At 35.5% G+C, this 27,445-nt stretch overlaps 4 long non-coding RNA genes across 4 annotated transcripts; all 4 read left to right on the top strand.

The window, feature by feature from the left end:
- Nucleotides 1-1,502: 1,502 nt before the first annotated feature.
- Nucleotides 1,503-3,262, top strand: LOC138241354 (uncharacterized). Its single transcript, XR_011190566.1, has 5 exons — nt 1,503-1,566; nt 1,966-2,032; nt 2,311-2,361; nt 2,755-2,851; nt 3,074-3,262. It is a non-coding gene; the product is annotated as an uncharacterized lncRNA (long non-coding RNA).
- A 4,109-nt stretch (nt 3,263-7,371) lies between these two features.
- On the top strand, nt 7,372-9,110 carry LOC138241352 (uncharacterized). The gene is made up of 5 exons (XR_011190561.1): nt 7,372-7,414; nt 7,808-7,874; nt 8,215-8,265; nt 8,622-8,718; nt 8,942-9,110. It is a non-coding gene; the product is annotated as an uncharacterized lncRNA (long non-coding RNA).
- A 5,227-nt stretch (nt 9,111-14,337) lies between these two features.
- Nucleotides 14,338-16,001, top strand: LOC107077176 (uncharacterized). Its single transcript, XR_001478259.2, has 5 exons — nt 14,338-14,381; nt 14,786-14,852; nt 15,168-15,218; nt 15,584-15,680; nt 15,820-16,001. It is a non-coding gene; the product is annotated as an uncharacterized lncRNA (long non-coding RNA).
- A 5,068-nt stretch (nt 16,002-21,069) lies between these two features.
- Nucleotides 21,070-22,668, top strand: LOC138241351 (uncharacterized). The gene is made up of 5 exons (XR_011190560.1): nt 21,070-21,124; nt 21,329-21,395; nt 21,748-21,798; nt 22,190-22,292; nt 22,494-22,668. It is a non-coding gene; the product is annotated as an uncharacterized lncRNA (long non-coding RNA).
- Nucleotides 22,669-27,445: the final 4,777 nt, after the last annotated feature.

The raw sequence follows: 27,445 nt of genomic DNA, 5'->3' as shown, positions 1-27,445 counted from the left end.
AGAATCCTGAATCCCGAATCCCACTGAGGTCAAAAGGAGAGGTGAGAGCTGGCGGGGGGGATACGCGGTGCAGGCTGGCGAAGACAGCTGGACAAGGAATGCTCAATGCAGCCGGGTTGATCAGACTGTGAAGGCTTGGCGCAACTAAAACAGGGCAGAGCAGGATACTGGATACCGCACAACGTCACTGGTCTGGTATATTGCTAAGCTGGGTTAGTGAAAGGAGGGCAGATGGAGGTCCGGCTGACAGAGTGGATCTGTCTCAGGATCAGGCAGATGGGCTGAATCAGGAGGAGAAGTATTCTTCTGACACACTCGACGCGCTAAGAGCACCTCCTGAACTGGTTCGGAAGCTCGATGAGAGAGCACTGGGCCGTAGGTAGATCAGGGTGGAAATAATCTGGAGTTCAAATGATTACCCATTAAGTAGGGGCAGGTGGCTGGGATCACCGCCTCCAATGAGTTCTCACGGCACCAATGAGACCGAGGTCTGCAAGCTGTGGCTTGTGATCTGTAGCAGTGACAAACTTAAAATGTTTTGTTATAGCAGGCTCAGTTGGCTGGGGAATAAAAAAAGCATGTTTTTTTTTCTTAATTGGTCCTCCTTTTCATTGATGAATCCTTTAACTTATGACCTTCAGACAGCCTCATTTTCTCTTTATTCCCTATTTCTGTTATTCTGTCAGTGAAATGATGATCTTATATTATATTTCTAGTAACACAGATACTTTTGTAAGGCACTCTATTTCGTCACCATGATGTTTCAAAAACAGCCTAAATGCAGTACTGTATTACAGTAGATACACAGAAGTGAGACATAAAAAATCACCATGTTTTTTCCTAATTGCTCCTCTTTTCAATGATTAATAGTTTAACTAATGGCCTTAAAACCACCTCATTTTCACTTTTTTCTTTATTTCAATTATTGTGTCAGTGTATTTGAGGTATTCTGTGTAGAATTACATCTCTTGCCCCCTTTGGAGCAAGACAGCTACCACAGATAGTTTTGCAAGGCACTTTGATCTTTCAAAAACAGCCAGAGTGTACACATTAGAATTTGTAATGTGAGACATTACAAATTCTAAGTTTATTTTAACTACTTAAATCCATTTAAAATACAATGCTATAAAGACACCCCACTTAGAAATCTACCTTTCAATGATTAAAATTGTGAGATAATTCAGCTTGTAGCATGTTTTTGGAAGACAAGAAAACGTTGTTGTTCTTACAAGGCATCAATGAGTGATTTAAAATGATTACTTAAGATAATTAAGATTTTAAGATATGATATGACATGTTTCTTTACAACACACTAGAAAATGCAGAACTTTACAGGTCATCTTCCAGTGGATAAGACATTAATCCATAGTATTAAATATGTCTCTCCCTTAGTCAACACTGAATGTATTTTGAAATGTTGGCTGTTTTGAAATAAGGCCTGTGACAAGTAATTTCATTGGTCATTCGTTGTCTGAAATGTATTTAAATAGGACATGCAGAAAGGAGCATTTTCACCAAGCTGATTCATTGGACACACTACTATTTCTAAGGTGCAGCAATTAACAGGTACTGAACTTTACCTTTCATTTCTTTTACCAAGACAAAGTTTTATGAGTACTGTATTAACACATGCAAAAAAGGATAGATTTTGTCTTTGTGCTTTTAAAAGCTGTTAATCCATCAAGTCATTATTAGAGATCCGCTTATTCCTTGCAGTATAATTCCGGATCTAACAGCACAATGCAGGACGACACCATGGATGAGATGCCAGTCCACTGTAAGGCACATAGACATTTACACATGCACACACAAATAGTTAAGAGACACTGAATTACCCAGCCAGCACATCTTCAAAAGGTGGTAGGAAACCAGAGCACCAGAAGAAAACCTAAGGTATACAAAAGCTGTAGCCAACACTTTGTAACTGTTTGATACTTAATTCTTTGATCTTATTATCTTCCTTAGCTTCCAGTGAATCATGAAGACGGCTCTCTTTCTGATGCTCCTCATTGGGCTGAGCATTGCTCTTCCAGTAAGTTTTCACTACGTAAATGAAATGCTATTACTTCCAGAGACTAGCAAATTAAATAACCTCACAGAGATACTAGAGCTGAGTATACTGTATGCAGTATATGTATATTATTTCGAATGTATGTTTGCTTTTTTCCATCATTTATGTTTATAAAGAAAACATTATTGTCTACAGAGAACTTGTAGAGCAAATTGTCAAATTCTGAAACTTTTTTGAACAGTAAATGTAGTGCCAGAGCAAATATGAAATATTGTCTGAAAATGTTATTCTTTTAACAGATCGAAGAAGAGCACCACCGTGAAGCAAGAGCTAGCTCTGGATTAAATCCAGTATGTACTGTACCTTTCCTTATGTGGCTAAAAAAGCATGCTTACAAAATAAATTGCTTTACAGTATATCAAATCAAGGGACCTCACCATGTTTTCCCTATAGGTGATTAAACCAAACTAGCTAAATTAAATATGAAGCACTTTGTGTTTCAAATATTATGTTTCCTTTCATTATCTTAATTTTCATTATCTGATTTCCGACACTTCCCCATAATAACTAGCATTTCAAGATGTATTATGGTAATTATTTTCTTTGTAATACACTACAGTATATACAAGATTGTGCAACACTAAAATGTTTTTTTACTTTAAAAACCTTTTCAACAAAATGCTACTACTGAATTTAATCATGTCAGAATCATAACCGTCAGTATTTTCTGCCTTATTCAACAGGTGGGAGTTCCTAGTCCTATCTCTTCTACTACTTCATATTTGTCCAAGATTTTAGACATGGTGCAAACACTGTTAACTTTACTAGGGCGTTAATATGGTAAGTATGTTTTATTTAAAAAGTACAGTAGTTTAGCCACACACTGTATGTGATCTTAAATTGAATTTTGACTGATGTAAGAACAAACATTGGTCTTTTCTCCTTCTGTCTCTTTTTTGTGTTCTGTAAAGATATAACCCCTCTCTGGAATAACATAGTGTTCACTCTTACATTATCCAATCAGCAGAAATTATTAACAATATATTCTTCTGTGATTCACAGGAAGGACATGAGGCTTCACAAACTCCGGCAGCAACACAAACTCTGTTTCCAGCTGGCTAAAATCAACCGTCCGCAGTCTTGTTTCTCCTTTCTAGATTTTCTGTAGAATTATTGTTTTCCTTCAGTGATTATGGAAATGTGCTTACATGTGCGTGCAGCATGCAATTATCAATAAACTTCTCAATGCATACTTCTCCTGTTAATGTGTGTTTTATACTTTTTTATTTTAAATGTTTTAGCAAATGGAGTTACAGGTACAGCAGAAAAGTATAAAAGAAATGTGGGAAACTACCTAGCTCACCCCTCCCACTATTGAGGGGGTTTGTGTAGCCTTGGATAGGCTGTCATTCCCTTAGACAGGCAAGCGTCACCATATTTATACATCTTCATATCTCTCTTGCTTTCATGAGGATCTAACCTAACTACTGAATTCCATATTAAGTTTCACTGTACTGAACCACAGTACAGTATGTCATGTCATTATTATGGGTCATGCTATGGCGTGTACAGAGTATTAGTACCATATTGAGTTATCATACAATATATGACATATCCAATAGAACAGGTATTTTATTGACTCATATGGTATAGATTGACAACATATGAATCTAGAATTTAGAGCACTTTCCATCCTCTGTGACTTTCTACCATGCTGTCATCATTTCTTCTTTATGTGCCGCGTTGAAGCACTGACAGCTTTCAGGAGACTCTTAAAAGCAATTGACATACTGTGTGAATTTAATGTGTATAAACATTACAAACTCACAAGGATGCTTTTCTTTCCACCTCTGCTTTCACACATTTTAATAGTTCATACTTTTGAAGTAGCATTCTCTGCAGGTATATACTTGTAATATCCCCAAAAACTATGATTAAAGAGCTCAGTCTTACATTAAAAATGGACTTTAAAACATATATTCAAGAAAACATCAGACTTGCTAAACTCTGTAATTATCACGCCTCTTGTGGACTTGCTTGTGTTTTGTTTCCTCATCCCTTCTTCCAGCCCATCCTTGACCTTGCCACAGCTCCCTGGATCCTCCTTCAATAAAGGAGTTGGGGTGGTTCTGACTGTCCCATTCTTATGAACAGGTTATTGTTCACCTAGATAACTAGATAAATTACCCCAATACAAGCTTACAGTAAGTTTCAATCATGCTTCTTCTCCACTTTAATAAGAGTTTGACCAAAGCACTGAAGTTTAAAGAATTAGGGGTTATATTACATTTCCCCTTTTTAAGTGCACCATCATGAATATGACCCCATAAAAAGAAGAATTATTTTTGTTTTGGTAGCAGACTATGTCAAATAGCAATATTAAAAGTGCTAGGATACTTGCAACATTTCCCAGAACCACCACTTAACCCACAAACCAGCAACAGACATTAGTATGGCTTAAGTGTCCTTTTTATTTTCTAATTAATTACAACAATTAAAGACTTCACAACACAAGTATTTCAAATCAAACAGAAAGAAACCATATGTCCACATTTGCTTCCATTCAGAAGCAGAAATGAGGACAACCAAAAAAACTATTCCACAATGTCTTATCTTCAAAGTTTATGCACTGGCTGGGTTGTAATGAAAATCCTCCCACAGGCTGCACTCTGTTTTCACCATTTCTGTTGCCTCGGTATCGGCTCTGTGACCTGTTCGTCTGTTCCTTTCCACCCTAGAAAATAGAAGTCCCAGCACAGTACCTCAGATCTATCACTAATATATCCTTTCCTCCGCAGATCAACTGTTCCTCTATCCTGTCGTCTCACAGAATGTGATTCCTTTATTCTGTCTGTCTTGTGTCTAGGGGCTCAGGGGATGAAGAGAGAAGGCCCATCCGATGAGGCTCAGATCTTTTTATCTCTATCAGTTAGCCAATCCCCCTCAGAGGGGGTTAGTGACAGTCTCCATCAGGGACACGTGTGTCCAATTGATTATCAGGAGGAAGCTTGGTTAGTTTTAGAATTGTCAGTGTACAGATGTCCAACAGTCCTTAGGTTATATCACTTCTTTTTTTTCTTTCCTGCGCCAGTCCAAACTGGCTCAGCAAACCCACACACTTCCATGTGGCAATACCTAAGGTGTGGTAATTGCGTTATGTCTGGGCAAATAGTGTGCTCTTCAATCCTTGCTGGTTCTTGCCCCACTATCTGCATTTGAACACTGAAGTTGAAGGCTTTAGAGGAACAAATAGATGCTCAAAAGTACACTCCTAGAGAATAATCACTGAATTGTATTTTTACCAAAATCAAAGCATACCATTTCAGCATTATTATAAGAACTCTTCAACTACTTTTTTAACCATATGACTAAATATACTCTTTTACAAAGCCTACAAATCTTCACCTGTGTCTGCTGTCATTCGTACAGTATATGATATACAAAATATCACACCTTTTTAATTTAAAACAAAAGGAAAACATTTGCCCACATGATGGAATTATGACAAAATTATCATATAAATAAGGTAGCATACCACAACAAGTGGCAGTGCATGGAGAATGTCTCACCAATTTTTATTTTTTCAGATAATCAAATGCAGGCCTGCACTACTCTGTAAAACCAGGTAATGCCGTGAATCCTTAATGAGCAGCAGCTGCATGTGGTTGTTAGCAAAAAATATATATTTTAATAATACAAATTACTGATCATACTATGCAGCATCACTAAAATAATTTTTGTTTAAATACAATACATAGAGTATACAGATTTATTAGTAATTGTGTATAAATACTTATTAGAAAACAGATACTTTATTTTACATTTTGATTGCTAAAAAATACAAAAACATTTTATGTAGCAGATTTAAAACATACTGTATTTAAAAGGAAATAAACACATAAAAAATAACAAAATGGGGTCAGTGGTGGTTTGTATGACTTTCAAAGGATGCCTCATGGTCACTGGTCTACATATAATAAAGCATTTTCTTTAAGGAAAAAGATTCTTCTGCTACAATAATGTGACAGTAATTCTGACAACATGTCTTTTTAAAGTTAGTAATTTTAATCATTCATTGTTTATATATGTTTCTATATGTGATGTAATATATTTTTTCTATGCAGCATAATGTAAAATGAAAGCTTTTAAGTTTAATTTAGCTCATTTAATCAGAGTGACTACAGCCATAGCATGACCTGTCTCACTGAATTTATTTTCCATATTTCATATGTGGCACCCCCCCACCCCAGTCCCATATTTAAAATGTAAATATTTTAATTATAATTATAAAAAGATATCATACTTTGTAGCTATAAAGTTAGTATTTAAAAGCAAATATACATGTAAAAACCTCAATTGTGATTTCTGTTAAGGGCATCTTGAAATTCCTTTACTATCTCCAAGACTCCTGAAAAATGTGAGTCTGGTGGTTAAAAGCCAGACAGAACTGGTTTTCTTTACTCCCCATATGGCAGTAATCATACATTTGCTAAATCTACAGAACATTCATTCATATTATTATTTTTTTAATTTACATTAATATTTAACATACGGTGATACCTACAAATATAAATGATTGTATTTGATTAATGGAGGAAGAGTCTTTATTCTGTCCAAGGGCAATTTGTTTAAACTACTACTTGCTTATTGGCTGGGAATTGAACCCAGACCTCCTGCATGGCACACAAGAATTTTACCCCTGAACTGTCAATGTATCACTCTGATTGGGTGAGTTAATTTCAAAACTGTAAGTGTTTTATTTTCCATTACTACAATTACTATAGCAAGTGTTAATTGAAAATGTAGCTAAAACAAACATGTTCAATTTTTCTCAAAATAACCACATCAAGTGACAGAGTTAAAGAATTTGACGTAGAAAATGTTCATTAAGAAGATAGAATACTATTTTCCACACTTTATTTTTCATTTTCAGCTAGCACAATGAGCTGTATAAGTACAGTGTTTATATTCATAAATTAATATTGTAAATGACATTCAGAAAAGTAATTATACTTTGATTATTTTTATTTACAGCTACCAAATATACCCTTTAGTTACATTATTCCATATTAATATTTCATATTTAGTGGAGTTAAATAGGTAGTAACACAGATTAAATTAACCTCTTTAAGATACCGTTTCACTAACATCTAATGCACCATGCCAACTCATAACATGGTACAGCACATATTTAGTTTTAAATATGCCTCTCCCTTAGTCAACACTGTACAGGGTATGCATTTTGAAATCTTGTCCGTTTTGAAATAAGGCCTGTGACAAGTAATTTCATTGGTCATTCATTGTCTGAAATGTATTTAAATAGGACATGCAGAATGGAGCATTTTCAACAAGCTGATTCATTGGACCACCACTTCATTATTTCTAAGTTGCAGCAATTAACAGGTACTGAACTTTGCAGTTCATTTCTTTTACTGAGACAAACTTTTATGAGTACTGTATTAGCACATGCAAAAAAGCATAGATTTTGTCATTGTGCTTTTAAAAGCTGTTAATCTATCCAGTCATTATTAGAGATCTGCTTATTCCTTGCAGAATAATTCTGGATCTAACAGCACAATACAGGACGACACCATGGATGAGATGCCAGTCCACTTTTAGGCACATAGACATTTACACATGCACACATAAATAGTTACGAGACACTGAATTACCCAGCCAGCACATCTTCAAAAGGTGGTAGGAAACCAGAGCACCAGAAGAAAACCTTAATAAGGTATACAATAACACTTTTTAACTGTTTGATACTTACTTCTTTGATCTTATTATCTTCCTTAGCCTCCAGTGAATCATGAAGACGGCTCTCTTTCTGATGCTCCTCATTGGGCTGAGCATTGCTCTTCCAGTAAGTGTTCACTACGTAAATGAAATGCTATTACTTCCAGAGATTAGCAAAATAAATAACCTCACAGAGATACTAGAGCTGAGTATACTGTATATGTATATTATTTCAAATGTATGTTTGTTGTTTGCTTTTTTCTATCATTTATGTTTATATAAAAACATTATCTTTATATTACTTTCTCATACTGTACAAACTGCAAAACAAATGTGCAATAGCTTAAATTACAGAGAGGTTGTAGTGCAAATTGTCTAATGTTGAAACTTTTTATTGAAAAATAAATGTATTGCCAGAGCAACATTTTTTACTATGACTTTGTTTGAATATGTGATTATTTTAACAGAATGAAGAAGATCATCATCGTGAAGCACGGTCTAGCAAAGGATTTAATCCAGTATGTACCATTCCTTATGTCGCAAAAAAAGCATGCTTACAAAATTTGCTTTATATCAAATCAAGTATCCTCACTGTGTTTTCTCTATGAGTAATTAAACCAATAAATGAAATGTGTAAAGGTTCACGTCTCAATTATTAGGTTTCCTTTCATTATTTTAATTTTCATTATTTGTTTTATGGCATTTGTTCATAATAACTAACATCTCAAGATCTATTGTGGTTATTATTTTTTAAATATAAATCATAGTGAAACACTAAAACGTATTTTATCTTTAAAACATTTTAAAAAATGCTTCTATAAAATTTACAAATTTTAGAATCATAACCATCAGTATTTTCTTCCTTATTCAACAGGTGGGAGTTCCCAGTCCTAGCACTTCTTCTACATCATATATTTCCATGCTTTCTCAGCTGCTGCAAACAGTGTTAAATTTACTAGGGCTCTAATATGGTAAGTATGTTTTATTTAAAAAGTACAGTAGTTTAGCCACACACTGTATGTGATCTTATATTGAATTTTGACTGATGTAAGAACAACAATTGGTGTTTTCTCCTTCTTTCTCTTTTTTTGTGTTTTGTAAAGAAATAACCCCTCTCTGGAATAACATAGTGTTCACTCTTACATTATCCAATCAGCAGAAAATATTAACAATATATTCTTCTGTGTTCCACAGGAAGGACATGAGGCTTCACAAACTCCGGCAGCAACACAAACTCTGTTTCCAGCTGGCTAAAATCAACCGCCCGCAGCCTTTTTTCTCCTGTTTAGATTTTCTGTAGAATTATTGTTTTCCTTTCAGTGATTATGGAAATGTGCTTACATGTGCATGCAGCATGCAATGATCAATAAACTTCTCAATGCATACTTCTCCTGTTAATGTGTGTTTTATACTTTTTTATTTTTGATGTTTTAACAAATGGAGTTACAGGTACATCAGAAAAGTATAAAAGAAATGTGGGAAACTAACTAGCTCACCCCTCCCACTACTGAGGGGCTTTGTGCAGCCTTGGATAGGCTGTCATTCCCTTAGACAGGCAAGCCTCACCATATTTATACATCTTCATCTCTCTCTTGCTTTCATGAGGATCTAACCTAACTACTGAATTCCATATTAAGTTCCACTGTACTGAACCACAGTATGTCATGTCATTATTATGGGTCATGCTATGGCGTGTACAGAGTATTAGTACCATATTGAGTTATCATACAATATATGACATATCCAATAGAACAAGTATTTAATTGGCTCATATGGTATAGATTCACAACATGTGTCTGAAGACTTTAGAGCACTTTCCATCCTCTGTGACTTTCTACCATGTTGTCATCATTTCTTCTTTATGTGCCGCGTTGAAGCACTGACAGCTTTCAGGAGACTCTTAAAAGCAATTGACATACTGTGTGAATTTAATGTGTATAAACATTACAAACTCACAAGGATGCTTTTCTTTCCACCTCTGCTTTCACACATTTTAAAAGTTCATACTTTGGAAGTAGCATTCTCTGCAGGTATATACTTGTAATATCCCCAAAAACTATGATTAAAGAGCTCAGTCTTACATAAAAAATTGACTTTAAAACATATATTCAAGAAAACATCAGACTTGCTAAACTCTGTAATTATCACGCCTCTTGTGGACTTGCTTGTGTTTTGTTTCCTCATCCCTTCTTCCAGCCCATCCTTGACCTTGCCACAGCTCCCTGGATCATCCTTCAATAAAGGAGTTGGGGTGGTTCTGACTGTCCCATTCTTATGAACAGGTTATTGTTCATCTAGATAACTAGATAAATTACCCCAATAAAAGCTTACAGTTTCAATCATGCTTCTTCTCCACTTTAATAAGAATTTGACCAAACTACTGAAGTTTAAAGAATTAAGGGTTATATCACATTTCCCCTTTTTAAGTGCACCATCATGAATATGACCCCATAAAAAGAAGAATTATTTTTCTTTTGGTAGCAGACTATGTCAAATAGCAATATTAAAAGTGCTACGATCCTTTTATACTTGCAACATTTCCCAGAACCACCACTTAACCCACAAACCAGCAACAGACATTAGTATGGCTTAAGTGTCCTTTTTATTTTCTAATTAATTACAACAATTAAAGACTTCACAACACGTGAATTTCAAATCAAACAGAAAGAAACCATATGTCCACATTTGCCTCCATTCAGAAGCAGAAATGAGGACAACCAAAAAAACTATTCCACAATGTCTAATCTTCAAAGTTTATGCACTGGCTAGGTTGTAATGAAAATACTCCCACAGGCTGCACTCTGTTTTCACCATTTCTGTTGCCTCGGTATCGGCTCTGTGGCCTGTTCGTCAGTTCCTTTCCACCCTAGAAAATAGAAGTCCCAGCACAGTACCTCAGATCTATAACTAATATATCCTTTCCTCCGCAGATCAACTGTTCCTCTATCCTGTCGTCTCACAGAATGTGATTCCTTTATTCTGTCTGTCTTGTGTCTAGGGGATCAGGGGATGAAGAGAGAAGGCCCATCCGATGAGGCTCAGATCTTTTTATCTCTATCAGTTAGCCAATCCCCCTCAGAGGGGGTTAGTGACAGTCTCCATCAGGGACACGTGTGTCCAATTGATTATCAGGAGGAAGCTTGGTTAGTTTTAGAATTGTCAGTGTACAGATGTCCAACAGTATATCAGTATATATTATATCACTTCTTTTTTTTCTTTCCTGCGCCAGTCCAAACTGGCTCAGCAAACCCACACACTTCCATGTGGCAATACCTAAGGTGTGGTAATTGCGTTATGTCTGGGCAAATAGTGTGCTCTTCAATCCTTGCTGTTTCTTGCCCCACTATCTGCATTTGAACACTGAAGTTGAAGGCTTTGGAGGAACAAATAGATACAGGAGAAGGACAGACACACAAACACACATTGACGCAATCCTGGCCACCAAGTGCAAACTTAATTAAACACAGCCCATAAGCCTGACCCTCCATCTGTTAGCATTCTGAGACACATACAGTATATTGCTCAAAAGTACACTCCTATGACCATATGACCAAATATACTCTTTTACAAAGCCTATAAATCTTCACCTGTGTCTGCTGTCATTCATACAGTATATGATATACAAAATATATGTAACATTATAAAAATGTTATATATAGAAAATTTAAAACATACTGTATTTAAAAGGAAATAAACACATAAAAAGTAACAAAATGGGGTCAGTGGTGGTTTGAATGACTTTCACAGGATGCCTCATGGTCACTGGTCTACATATAATAAAGCATTTTCTTTAAGGAAAATGATTCTTCTGCTACGATAATGTGACAGTAATTCTGACAACATGTCTTTTTAAAGTTAGTAAGTTTAATCATTCATTGTTTATATATGTTTCTATATATAATTTAATATCATATTTCCATGCAGTGTAATGTAAAATGAAATGCTTCTACTTTTAATTGAGCTCATTTAATCAGGGTGACTACAGAGTGACTACAGCCATAGCACGACCTGTCTCACTGAATTTCTCATGATATTGAATTTTCTTTTCCGTATTTCATGTGTGGCACTCCTCCTCAGCCTCATATTTAAAATGTAAATATTTTTTATTATAATTATAAAAATATTGCATACTTTTTAGCTATAAAATTAGTATTTAAAAGCAAATATACATGTAAAAACCTCAGTTGTGATTTCTGTTAAGGGCATCTTGAAATTCCTTTACTATCTCCAAGACTCCTGAAAAATGTGAGTCTGGTGGTTAAAAACCGGATAGAACTGGTTTTCTTTACTCCCCATATGGCAAGTAATCATACATTTGCTAAATCTAAAGAAGTTCATTCATATTATTTTTAATTAACATTAATATTTAACATATGGTGATACCAAAAATATGAATTATTGTATTTGATCAATGGAGAAAGAGTCTTTATTCTGCCCAAGGGCAATTTGTTTAAACTACTACTTGCTTATTGGCTTGGAATTGAACCCAGACCTCCTGCATGGCACACAAGAATTTGACCCCTGAACTGTCAATGTATCACTCTGATTGGGTGAGTTAATTTCAAAACTGTAAGTGTTTTATTTTCCATTACTACAATTACTATAGCAAGTGTTAATTGAAAATGTAGTTAAAACAAACAAACAATCAAACAAACACATTTTTCTCAAAATAACCACAGCAAGTGACGGAGTTAAAGAATTTGATGCAGAAAATGTTCATTAAGAAGATAGAATACTATTTTATGCACTTTATTTTTCATTTTCAGCTAGCACAATGAGCTGTATAAGTACAGTATATTATGTAATATTTGCAATGCCCAGGCCGGGACTGACTCACATCCTTCTGTTGCCACTGGTAACAGCAACATTCCCACAAGCGCTCAACCTGTCATTTAAACTAGGTTAGGACGTTTTTTCTAAGTTTTTTACATTTTTTACATTTTTAAGCCTTCAAACTTTCAATCAGTCTTCAGATATAGTTCCCAATCATGTTAATTAGTCATTTATTTAAGACCACTGAATCTTTGCTCTGTCATTAGTAATTAGAAATTAATTCACATTCTACTAAAATGTATTCCTGTACTCATCCTTGCTTTATTCCCTGGAACTACATCTCCAAAGAATCATTTTTGTTACGAAGTTTTTCCTTTTATTTGTTCAGTTTCCATCTTAGCTCAAGGAGATTTTTTTTCTTTTTTTTTTACAACTCCAGCTCACCAATTTTTTATTTTCTTTTTCTTACACACCTTTCTTATTTGGACCGAAGTCCTAATGTCTGTCTACATCCAACCCACTACTACCTTACCCTGCCCATTTAATCACATTTAAAAGTGCACTGAGTCCTGTACCTGGGCTTCGAAAGCATCTCCTGCTGCAGAGCCGTTTCCAACCTCCTGCAGAATTACAATGTTTATATTCATAAATTAATATTGTACATGACATTCAGAAAAGTAATTATACTTTGATTATTTTATTTACCCTTTAGTTACATTATTCCATATTAATATTCCATAATATGTGGATTTAAATAGGTAGATTAAATTAACCCCATTTAACTACCGTTTCACTAACATCTAACACACCACAAATGCCACCTATTTATCTTCTTTGGGCAGTGAAAAGCTAAATTTGATGCGCTTTTTGAATGGCTGCATCTGTAAGTCTCACACTCAGGACTTCCTGTATCTCTTGCCTCTCATAAAGTGCAGATTTTCCTAAGCACTCTGCGCCTTGTGTTGTCACAGGGACAACCATTGGGGCAGAATCACCAGAGTTTTATTTTATTTCCACCAGAAGTTTTATTTATATCTCTCCCGTCTTTCATTGCTACATCACGTACCACATCAAGTATACCCTAATGTATACCGTTACAATTTATAGCCTGCTGGAGACTGTGTCACCAAGTAGTTGGTTCCCTACTCTCACCAAGATTGAGGATCCTGCTGCTACTGCTAGCTACTAGTGCTGCCATTTGCAGACTTGTGTCCTGGTACCCACAGCATACAGTATGTGCTTCTAAAGTGCTGCATCTCAACCCACATGCTCATACAAGTGCAAACCCTTCTGCAAACCTTCGTGTGTAAATCAGAGGTTATACAGCAAAAGACAATAAGGTGCACGACACAAAAAACAACAAGAAAACAGATATCAGCACAGCCTTGGATTAAAAGCATCATACTCTGCTCCTGGGCTTCAGAGTCTCAGGGAACATAGGAGTTCTCACATAAATACGATAATATATTATACAACCAAATAATAGGTAGTTCTGGTGGGTAACACAATAATAAGATGACATAAGATGTGATATGAAATGTTTCTCGAATAGATGACAGTGTATGTCAAAGTCTGAAGGTGTAAAGTGCACCACTTTTAAACTGCCCCACTCAACTTCAAAACTTTACAGGTCATCTTCAGGTAGGTGTGACATTAATCCATGGTATTAAATATGCCTCTCCCTTAGTCAACACTCTGTGTATTTTGAAATGTTGTCTGTTTTGAAATAAGGCCTGTGACAAGTAATTTTATTGGTCATTCATTGTCTGAAATGTATTTAAATAGGACTTGCAGAATGGAGCATTTTCACCAAGCTGATACGTTGGACACACTACTATTTCTAAGGTGCAGCAATTAACAGGTACTGAACTTTACCTTTCATTTCTTTTACCGAGACAAACTTTTATGAGTACTGTATTAGCACATACAAAAAAGCATAGATTTTGTCTTTGTGCTTCTAAAAGCTGTTAATCCATCCAGTCATTATTAGAGATCCGCTTATTCCTTGGAGAATAATTCCGAAAACTAACAGCACAATGCAGGACGACACCATGGATGAGATGCCAGTCCACTGTAAGGCACATAGACATTTACACACGCACACACAAATAGTTAAGAGACACTAAATTACCCAGCCAGCACATCTTCAAAAGGTGGTAGGAAACCAGAGCACCAGAAGAAAACCTTAATAAGGTATAAAAAAGCTGAAGCCAACACTTTTTAACTGTTTGATACTTAATTCTTTGTTTTTATTATCTTCCTTAGCTTCCAGTGAATCATGAAGACGGCTCTCTTTCTGATGCTACTCATTGGGCTGAGCATTGCTCTTCCAGTAAGTGTTTCACTACGTAAATGAAATGCCATTACTTCCAGAGACTAGCAAAATAAATAACCTCACAGAGATACTAGAGCGGAGTATACTGTATATGTATATTATTTTGAATTAATGTTTACCTTGATTCTATTATTTATGTTTGAAAGAAAAAATTATTTTCTTTTCATTAGTTTCTCATACACTCTGCAAAAAGACGCGCAATACCTTAAATGACAGAGAGCTTGTAAAACTAATTGTTTTTTTTTTTGTACAGTAAAGGTATTGCCAGAGCAACATTTTTTACACTGTTTGAATATGCCATTATTTTAACAGGTCGAAGAAGAGCACCACCGTGAAGCACGACATAGCTCTGGAATTAATCCAGTATGTATTACACCTTTCCTTATGTGGCTAAAAAAGCATGCTTACAAAATTAATGGGTAAATGATAAAGAAATTGCTTTCTATCAAATCAAGTGACTTCACCATGTTGTGTCTGTATGTGATTAAGCCAATCTAGATAAATTAAGTATGAAGCACTTTGTGTTTCAAATATGATGTTTCCTCTCCACTATCTGATTTCTGACATTTCTACATAATAACTATCATTTCGGGATGTATTTTGGTAATCATTTTCTTGTACTATATAAATCATTGTGCAACACTAAAATGTTTTGGACTTGGAACAAAATGGTTCCATTTAATAATTTTAGAATAATAACCATCAGTACATTCTTCATCATTCAACAGGCAAAAGGTAGCAGTCCTGCCTCTGGTACATCTTTAGACTTGGCCTCGATTCTACAGATGGTGAAAGCCATATTAGCAGCACTTGGGCTTTAATATGGTAAGCATGTTTCATTTAAAAAGTTCATTAGCCACACTCTGTGTTTGACTTTTGAATAATGTAAGGACAAAATGTTACCTGTTCTACTCCTTTCTCTATTTTTGTCTTTTTTAAAGAAATGATCTTCTGTGTTCCACAGGAAGGACATGAGGCTTCACAAACTCCTGCAGCAGAACAAACTCTTTTTCCAGCTGGCTAAAAGCAGCCGTCTGCAGTCTTGTTTCTCCTTTCTAGATTTTCTGTAGAATTATTGTTTTCCTTTCAGTGATTATGGAAATGTGCTTACATGTGCATGCAGCATGCAATGATCAATAAACTACTCAATGCATACTTGTCTTGTTAATGTGTGCCGCTTTATAATTTATTTTTAGTGTTCTAACAAATAGAGTTACAGAGATAGCAGAAATTATTAAAGAAATGTGGGAAACTACTGTACCTTGCTCACCTTTCCCAATATTTAGCGGGGTTTGTGTAGCTTTGGATAGGCTGTCATTCCCTTAGATAGGCAAGGCTCCCCAAATAATGTATACATCTTCATCTCTCTTTCATCAGGATCTAATCTAACTACTGACTTCCATATAAGGTTTCACTGTACTGAACCACAGCATGTTATGTCATTTTTATGGACATGATATGCTACAGTACGTCTAGTAGTACCATACTGAGTTATCATACAATCTATGACATATCCAATAGAACATGTATTTTTGGACTTACTGTATATGGTATAGATTCACAACATGTGTCTGAATAATTTAGAGCACTTTCCATCCCCTGTGACTTTCTACCATGCTGTCATCATTCCTAATTGATTGTGCCAAGCTAAAGAATTTACAGCTTTCAGGAGACACTTAAAAGGATTCCCATGTTGTGTGCATTTAATGTGTCTATATATTACAAACTCTTAAGCACCCGTTCATACTCCAGATGTCACACTCTCTGCAGGGGATACCTGTAATATCCCCAAAAACTATGATTAAAGAGCTGAGTCTTACGTTATAAATGGAGTTTAAAACAAATATTGATGAGAACATCAGACATGATAAACTCTGTAATTATCACGCCTCTTGTGGACTTGTTTGTGTTTTGTTTCCTTATCCCTCCTTCCAGCCCCTCCTTGACCTTGAAGCAGCTCCCTGGCTCATTCTTAAATAGAGATGTTGGGGTGGTTCTGAGTGTCCCATTCTTATGGACAGGTTGTTGTTCTCCTAAATAACAAAATTACCCTAATAAAGCTCTCTTTTCAATAATGTTTCGTCTCCACCTTAAGAAGAGGTTGGCCAAGCTACTGAAGGGGTTACGTTACCTGTCTCTTTTTTAAGTGTGTAGATCATTACCTCACAAAATGAAGAATTGTTTTGATTGTGGAAGCAGACTACTTGCAACAACTACTACTTACATTTCCCAGAACCACCACTTTACCCACAGACAAGCAACAGACATTAGACCCGTGTAGAGGTTAAGTGCCCTTTTTGTTTTCTAAACAATTGCAACAGTTATATCTACACAAAACACAGACCCCACAACACACATAATATGTCCAAGGGACACACTTGATTGACAGAAGTTAAACAGCACATTTAGAAAGGAAATGAAAACAGAAAGAAACCCTTCTTCCACAATCACAATGGTCTCCTTTAAGAAGCAGAAACGAGGACAACCAAAAAAGTATTCCACAATGTCCAGTCTCCCCAGTCTCTGCACTGGTCAGGCTGTCATGACAATCCTCCCACAGGCTACACTCTGTTTTCACCATTTCTGTTGTCTCAGTATAAGCTCTCTAGGCCTGTTGCTCTGTTCCATTCCAACCTGGGAAAAACAGTCCGAGCACAGTTCCTCAGTTCTATCACCTATGTTTCCTATCATCTGCAGATCAACTGCAAACTCTGTCCCGCTGTCTCACAGAAAGCAGGTTCCCTTGTTCTGTCTCTCCAGTGTCTAGGGGCTCAGGGGAGGAAGAGAGAAAGCCCATCTGCTTAAGCTCAGATGTTTTTTCTCTAACAGTTAGCCAGTTTCCCTCAGAGGGGGTTATTGGCAGTCTCCATTGGAGACAGGAGTGTTTAACTGAGTATCAGGAGGAAGCTTGGGTAGTTTTAGAATTGTCATTATGCAGATGTCCAACTGTCCTTAGGCCCTATCACTTCTTTGTTTCCTTTCCTGCCCCACATTGGTCCAAACTGGCTCAGCAAACCCACATACTTCCATTCAACTTTATTTGTCATTATACTTGCACAGGTGCAAACTGTAGTATAGCGAAAAGTGTTTCTCATTAGACTCTCAGGTGCAGTATATAAATAGAACAGCAGACAAGACAACAGCAGAAATACAATAACAATAACAGTGTTAACAACAGTGTGGTGCTAGTGCAAAATTGTCAAAAACCATGCAAATACGCAGAGAAAAGTAAACAAACAAGACAAAAACAGTGCAAAATTAATACGTGATTAATAAATAGTACAACTAGTACAGTTTTAAGTACAAGTTCGGCTTACATTCAGTTGTCGTGTATGTAGTGGTGTAGGAGTACAGTCAATGTGGGTACAGGAAGAATTGAGGAGAGATCATAGTATGATGGGAGGGAATGGGAGCGTCACCAGCTTGAGGGCTCTGGGGAAGAAGCTATTTTGGAGTCTTGTTGTGTGCGACTGGAGTGTACGGAACCTTCTACCAGATGGTAGGGGGACAAACAAGTTATGACTGGGGTGAGTGGGGTCAGACATAAATTTGGTGGCTATTTTCAGACTCTTGGTGTTGTAGATTTCCTGGATGGATGGTAAGGCACTGCCGATGTGTTGGCAGTTTTGACCACCCGTTGCAGTGCCTTACGGTCAGATGCTTCCATGTGCCAATACCTAAGGTGTGGTGTTTGTGTTATGTCTGGGCAAATAGTGTGCTCTTCAGTCCTTGTTGTGTCCTGCCCCACTATCTGCATTTAAACACAGAAGCTGAAGACTTTGGAGGAACAAATAGACACAGGAGAAGGACAGACAGGTATACACACATTGACGCAATCCAGCCCACCAAGTGCAAACTTAATTAAACACAGCCCATAAGCCTGACCCTTCTTCATCTGTTGGCAATCTGTGACACATACAGTACATTGTTCAAAAGTACACTCTACACTGGCCAGGCAGTGAGTATCAGGAGGAAGCCTGGGTCATTTTAGAATTGTTATAATTGACTTCTTTCCAGCCCCATGCTGGTCCAAGCTGGCTCAGCAAACACACATATATGTGGCAATACCTAAGGTGTGGTAAATGCGTTATGTCTGGGCAAATAGTGTGCTCTTCAATGCTTGCTGCTTGCCACCCAACGATCTGCATTTAAACACTGAAGTTGAAAACTAACAGACATAGAAAAAGGACAGACAAATGTACATTGATACAATCCTGGCCACCAAGTGCAAACTTACTTAAACAGCCCATAAGCCTGTCCCTTCTTCAACTGTTGGCATTCTGTGACACATACATTGCTCAAAAATACACTCCTAGAGAATAAACACTGTAATTCCATTTTTACCAAAATCACAGCATACCATGTCAGCATTATGGCCTCTTCAAGTAAATTTTTAACCATATAACAAAAATAATTTGTGATATTAAATAAAAGTCAGTAATTCCAATATATATCAACTATGAGATATTTGTCTTAATCTTAATTTTAATTTACCTGCCTTTACCTAACTGAATTATTTCCCCTACCAAATATATTTCTTAACAAAGCCTACCCAAAAAGCTTCACCAGTGTTGTCAATCATATAAGTTTACAAAATATCAGACTTTTTAATTTATAACAAAATTAAACACATTTGCGTACATGATGGAACTACAACAAAGTAATGATATAAATTCAGCAGGATGATTAGCTCCTAATCTTGGACAATTCTGCTCAACTACATTCATACAGATGTACTGTAACCATTTAAAATGCACAAGGTGCAATGTAGCATACAACAACAAGTGCTGTAGCATGGTGAACCAAACCGTATCTCCCTGTTTTTATTTTTTCAAATACTCTGATGCAGGACTGCAAACTCTGTAAAACTACGAGGTGATTCAGTAACTCCTTAATGAACTGTATGTGGTTCTCAGACAAATCGTATTTTAATAAAAATTGAAAACTGATTATTTTAGATCTTAATTGTTAAAAATATATACAAGGCAGCTTTAAAACATTTTGTATTTAAAAGCAAATAAACCTTAAAAAATGGGGGTAGTAGTGATTTGAATGACATACTTTAGGTTAGTTTGTTTTCACTTCCTGTGTAAGCAATCATAACATCAGTCATTTCAATCAATTGTTGTTTGTATATGTTTCTATATATCATATAATATTTCTTTGAAGTGTAATATAAAATGAAATACTTATAGTTTTTAATTTAGCTCGTTCAATCACAGTGATTACCGAGTGACTACGGTCATAGAATGGCCTGTCTGGATGAATTTCTCATGATATTGAATTTCTTTTTCACATTTCATCTGTGGCACCCCTCCTCCGCCCTATCCCCACCTTTGCAATTTTATACATTGAGAAGGTAATAATCAAGGTGATGTCAAAAACCTCCTTGAATGACCACATCATTTGTTTTCCTTTTTTTCCTTAATTTGGTTATTCTGACAGTGAATTATAGATCTAGGATTACATTTCTTGCACCTTTTGGAGTAAGATAGAAACACAAAAACTTTTGCAAGGCACACTATTTTGTCACTATGGTGATTCAAAAACAGCCTATATGAAGCACTGTATTACATATGTAGCCGTGAGACACAAAGTAACAAATTCAAAGTTTATTTCATTAACTGAAATACATTAAAAATATGGTACCCAGAAGCAATAGCTTTGAAAGTTTTTTCAGAAGCAAAACTACACAAGAAAGTTATTTGTCCCTTTACAATGGTAAATGAAATATCCAACCCAAAATCTACCTTTCATTGGATTGACATTGTGTGAAAATTCAGCTTTTATTAGGCTTTTGCTTATTAAGACAAGAAAATGTATTCCTCTTTCCAAGCTGTAGATGGGTGATGTACGGTATGGACAGTACTTTTGCATTAACATGTAATACTGATTAATATGATTAATTAAGATAAGACTTTTGTGTTGAAATTAAGATATGATATGACATGTTTCTCAAATAGCTGACTGACAGTCTATGTCAAAGTCTGAAGATGTAAAGTGCACCTGAAACTGTAAAACATTACAGGTCATCTTCAGGTAGGTGAGACATTAATCCAAAGTATTAAATATGCCTCTCCCTTAGCTAACACTGTATGTATTTTGAAATGTTGGCTGTTTTGAAATAAGATCTGTGACAAGTAATTTCATTGGTCATTCATTGTCTGAAATGTATTTAAATAGGACTTGCAGAATGGAGCATTTTCACCAAGCTGATACATTGGGCATACTGTACTACTTCATTATTTTTAAGGTGCAGCAATTAACACGTACTGAACTTTACATTCTTTTCTTTAACATAGACAAATGTTTGTGAGTACTGTATTAGACAATGCAGAATAGTATTTAAAAGCTCAAAGATCAAATCTATGCTATTAATCCATCAATTCATTGTCAGAGATCCACTTATTATATGGAGTATAACTGTGTAAACTGTTTGATACTTAATTCTTTGTTTTTATTATCTTCCTTAGCCTCCAGTGAATCATGAAGACGGCTCTCTTTCTGATGCTCCTCATTGGGCTGAGCATTGCTCTTCCAGTAAGTGTTCACTACGTAAATGAAATGCTATTACTTCCAGAGACTAGCAAAATAAATAACCTCACAGAGATACTAGAGATGAGTATACTGTATACTGTATTATACTGTATATTATTTCAAATATATGTTTGTTGTTTGCTTTTTCTATCATTTATGTTTATGAAGAAAACATTATTTTCTTTATATTACTTTCTCATACTGCACAAGCTGAAAAAATGTGAAATACCTTAAATTACAGAGAGCTTGTAGACCAAATTGTCTAATGCTGAAACTTTTTACTGAACAGTAAATGTATTGCCAGAGCAACATTTTTATTATGAAACATTGTTTGAATGTATTATTCTTTTAACAGATCGAAGAAGACCATCACCGTGAAGCAAGAGCTATCTCTATATTTAAGCCAGTATGTACAGTACCTTTAATTATCTGGCTTAAAAAAGCCTTCTTACGAAATTGATGGGTAAATAAAATAGAAATTGGTTCATATCAAATCACGTGACCTCACCGTGTTTTATCTATATGTGATTAGAACAGTCTAGATTAATGAAATGTACAGCGGCTTGTGTTTCAAATGTTTCCTTTCATTATCTTAATTTCAATTATATGTTTTCTGTTATTTTTCCATAATAACTAGCATTCCAAGATGTATTTTGTCAAATATTTTCTTGTAATATAGAAATCATTGTGCAACACCAAAATGTTTTTGTCTTAAAAAAACCTTTTGAACAAAATGCTTCTATTGAATTTCATAATTAAGAACCATAACTATCAGTACTTTCTTCATTATTCAACAGGCTGAAGCAAGAAGTACTGGCACTGGTGGTTTATCATCTTTATCCTTAAACCAGATTATCCAGATCCTGAAAAACCTGTTAAATGCAATGAACCCTTAATATGGTAAGTATGTTTTATTTAAAATGTTCATTAGCCATACACTATGTGTGATCATAAAATGAATTTTGACTGATGTAAGTACAAAATTGGCTTATTCTCCTTTCTCTTTTTTTAAGGAAATAACACCTCTCTTGAGGTTCATACTTACTTTATAAAATAAGCATAGAATACTAACAATATACTGTAATCTTCTGTGTTCCACAGGAAGGACATGAGGCTTCACAAACTCCTGCAGCATCTCAAACTCTGATTCCAGCTGGCTAAATTCAACAGTCCGCAGTCTTGTTTCTCCTTTCTAGATTCTGTGTAAAATTATTATTTTCCTTTCAGTGATTATGGAAATGTGCTTACATGTGCATGCAGCATGCAATGATCAATAAACTACTCAATGCATACTTCTCTTGTTAATGTGTGCTGCTTTATCATTTATTTTTAATGTAAAAACAAATGGGTTTACAAGTGTAGCAGAAATTATAATGGAAATCTGGGAAACTACTAACTGGGGCATGTTATGGTATGCATATTAGAGCCACATAGAGCTTTCAGACAATATATCACATATCCAATAGAAGACATATTTTCTTACAGGTATTTGACTTGAATGGTATAGATTTACCACATGTCTGAAGTCCGTCTGAAGAATTTAGAGCACATCTATCCTCTGTCACTACCTGCAATGCAGTCTTCATTCCTTCTTTATTGTGCCAGGCTGAAGCATTGACAGCTTTCAGGTGACACTTAAAAAGACGGCCACGCTGTGTGTATTTAATGTGTCTGTATATTACAAAATCAAAAGGCACATACCTTTAAAATCCCCTAAAATCACGATTAAAGGCATTACATTACTGAGCCTTGCATAATAAATGGAGTTTAAAACAAATATTCAAAAGAACATCAGACCCGATAAGCTCTGTAATTATCACGCCTCTTGTGGATTTGCTTGTGTTTTGTTTCCTCATCCCTTCTTCCAGCCCATCCTTGACCTTGCCACAGCTCCCTGGATCCTCCTTCAATAAAGGAGTTGGGGTGGTTCTGACTGTCCCATTCTTATGGACAGGTTGTTGTTCACCTAGATCACTAGATAAATTACCCCAATACAAGCTTAGATTTCAATCATGCTTCTTCTTCACCTTCATAAGAGTGTGAAAATACTACTAAAGGGGATATATGTCCCTCTTTAAAGTGTGTATATCATGGATAGGTGACCCCATAAAAAGATTATCTTTTTTTGTTTTGGTAGTAGACGATGTCAAATAGCAATTTTAAAAGTACTAGGATCCTTTTATACTTGCAAATGAAAACTTCCTTTCATTTTCCAGAACCACCAATTTACCCACAGACCAGAAACAGACATTAGTATGGCTTAATTGCCCTTTTAATTTTCTTATTAATCACATCAATTCTCTCTACACCAAACACAGACCCCAAGACACTGTTAAGTGTCATAATTAGTTCTGAACACCGAGATGAAGTTGAACAAGTGTGTTTTATTGCATGCAGGAAACAATCAGAATTGTTCAAAGATTATAGGTACTCCAATTTATATAACAAACTTCAGCCGTGTCTGACGCAAACTGTTACTATGGTAATGGGAACAGACCACCTGTGTTCGTACATTCTCCAGACCTTGAACACTTTGAATGGCAGGTCTCATCTTCCCATAGTTAGGGAGTCTCTAGCTCGCACTTCGAATCTCTTATCAGTTAACTCCCGTCCCTGCCATAACTCAAAAGAGCTAAAGCATGGAATGTTTTGTACCAAATGAAATCTTTGTGCAGAAAGAAATCAGTTAACCATTTTTTCACATCTCCTATCTTTCTTCAACACAAATAGTATGTCCAAGGGACACAGTCGGTTGTTGGAGGTTCAACAGCACATTTGGGAAGGAAAACAAACGGCTCAGGAATCTCCCCTTTTTATACAACGTAAATATTTCTAATCAAACAGATAGAAAACATTTTTCCAAATTTGCCTCCATTCAGAAGCAGAAACGAGGACCACCAAAAAAATGTCTTCCACAATGTCCAGTCTCCCCAGTCTCTGCACTGGACAGGCTGTAATGAAAATCCTCTCACAGGCTGCACTCAGCTGAACATTTCCGTTGCCCCAATATCAGCTCCCTAGGCCTCTTCCTCTGTAACTTTCAACCCTGGGAAAAAACAATCCTGCACAGTACCTCGATTCTATCACTAATATCTCCTTTACTCCGCAGATCAACTGTCAACTCTCTCCCGTGGTCTCGCAAAAAGCAGCTTCCCTTGTTCTGTCTGTCTTGTGTCTAAGGGCTCAGGAGAGGAGGAGAGAAAGCCCATCTGTTCAAGCTCAGATGGTTTTTTTCTCTATAAGTTAGCCAATTCCCCTCAGAGGGGGTTATTGACAGTCTCCATCGGAGACAGGAGTGTTCATTTGAGTATCAGGAGGTAACCTGCATCATTTAAGAATTGTCAGTGTGCAGATGTCCAGGTGTTCTTGTTCCCTATCACTTCTTTGATTCCTTTCTTGCCCCACACTGGTCCAAACTGGCTCAGAAAACCCACACACTTCTATGTGCAAATACCTAAGGTGTGGTGTTTTGTGTTATGTCTAGGGAAATAGTGTACTCTTCAATCCTTGTTGTGTGCTGCCCCACTACTTGTATTTGAACACTGAAGCCTGAAGACTTTGGAGGAACAAATAGACACAGGAGAAGGACAGATAGATATACACACATTGATGCAATCCTGGCCACCTTAATGCAAACTTAATTAAACACAGCCCATAAACCTGTCCCTTCTTCAACTGTTGGCATTCTGTGACACATACAGTACATTGCTCAAAAGTACACTCAAAGAGAACAAACATTGAATTGTATTTTTACCAAAATGACAGCATACCATCTCATTATAAACACTTTAAGTATTTTTTAACCATATAACAAAATTGATTTGTGATAATACATAATAGTCAGTAATTCTAATATATATCAACAATGAGATATTTGTCTTAATCTTAATTTTAATTTACCTGCCTTCATCTAACTGAATTATTTCCCCTACCAAATATATTTCTTTACAAAGCCTACCCAAAAAGCTTCACCAGTGTCTGTTGTCATTCATTTGCGTTTACAAAATATCAGACGTTTTCATTTATAACAAAAGAAAAATTATTTGCGCACATGATGGAATTGTAACAAAGTTATGATATAAATTCAGCAGGATGATTAGCTCCTAATCTTGGACAATTCTGCTCAATTACATTTATACAGATGTACTGTAACCATTTAAAATACGCAAGGTACAGTGTAGCATACAACAACAAGTGCTGTAGTATGGTGAACCAAACCGTGTCTCCCTGTTTTTACTTTTTCAAATATTCTGATGCAGGACTGCAAACTCTGTAAAACTACGAGGTGATTCAGTAACTCCTTAATGAACTGTGTGTGGTTCTCAGACTAATCGTATTTTAATAAAAATTGAAAACGGATTATTTTAGATCTTAATTGTTAAAAATATATACAAGGCGGCTTTAAAACATTTTGTATTTAAAATCAAATAAACGTAAAAAAACAGGGACAAGTAGTGATATGAATGACATTCCTTAGGTTAGTTTGTTTTCACTTCCTCTGTAAGCAATCATAACATAAGTCATTTCAATCAAATGTTGTTTCTGTATGTTTCTATATATAATATTTCTTTAAAGTGTAATGTAAAATGAAATACTTATAGTTTTTAATTTAGCTCGTTCAATCACAGTTATTACCGAGTGACTACGGTCATAAAATGGCCTGTCTGGATGAATTTCTCATGATATTGAATTTCTTATTTCACATTTCATCTGTGACACCCCTCCTCCACCCTATCCCCACCTTTGCAATTTTATACATTGAGAAGGTAATAATCAAGGTGATGTCAAAAACCTCCTTGAATGACCACATCATTTGTTTCTCTTTTTTCCTTAATTCAGTTATTCTGTCAGTGACTTATAGATTTATCTAGTATAATTTATCTATTATTACATTTCTTTCACCTTGTATGTCAAAGTCTGAAGATGTAAAGTGCACCTGAAACTGTAAAACATTACAGGTCATCTTAAGGTAGGTGTGACATTAATCCAAAGTATTAAATATGCCTCTCCCTTAGTTAACAATGTACAGTATGTATTTTGAAATGTTGGCTGTTTTGAAATAAGGCCTGTGACAAGTAATTTTATTGGTCATTCATTGTCTGAAATGTATTTAAATAGGACTTGCAGAATTGAGCATTTTCACCAAGCTGATACATTGGGCATACTACTTAATATTTTTAAGGTGCAGCAATTAACAGGTACTGAACTTTACATTCTTTTCTTTAACATAGACAAATGTTTGTGAGTACTGTATTAGACAATGCAGAATAGTATTTAAAAGCTCAAAGATCAAATCTATGCTATTAATCCATCAATTAATTATCAGAGATGCACTTATTATATGGAGTATAACTGTGTAAACTATTTAATACTTAATTCTTTGATCTTATTATCTTCCTTAGCCTCCAGTGAATCATGAAGACGGCTCTCTTTCTGATGCTCCTCATTGGGCTGAGCATTGCTCTTCCAGTAAGTGTTCACTACGTAAATTAAATGCTATTATTTCCAGAAACTAGCAAAATAAATAACCTCACAGAGTAACTAGAGCTTAGTATAATGTATACTGTATGTATATTATTTCAAATGTATGCTTATTGTTTGCTTTTTTCTATCATTTATGTTTATGAAGAAAACATTATTTTCTTTATATTACTTTCTCAAACTGTACAAACTGCAAATTGCACAAAAAAAGTGCAATACCTTAAATTACAGAGAGCTTGTAGAGCAAATAGTCTAATGCTGAATTTTTTAACAGTATATGTATTGCCAGAGCAACATTTTTATTATGAAAATTGTTTAAATATGTTATTCTTTTAACAGATCGAAGAAGACCATCACCGTGAAGCAAGAGCTATCTCTATATTTAAGCCAGTATGTACAGTACCTTTAATTATCTGGCTTAAAAAAGCCTTCTTACGAAATTGATGGGTAAATAAAATAGAAATTGGTTCATATCAAATCATGTGACCTCACCATGTTTTATCTATATGTGATTATAACAGTCTAGATGAATGAAATGTGCAGCGGCTCATGTTTCAAATGTTTACTTTCAT

Source organism: Lepisosteus oculatus, chromosome 1 (assembly GCF_040954835.1).
Source record: "Lepisosteus oculatus isolate fLepOcu1 chromosome 1, fLepOcu1.hap2, whole genome shotgun sequence".
NCBI lineage: Eukaryota > Metazoa > Chordata > Actinopteri > Semionotiformes > Lepisosteidae > Lepisosteus > Lepisosteus oculatus.
This window is presented reverse-complemented; position numbering and strand designations above follow the sequence as displayed.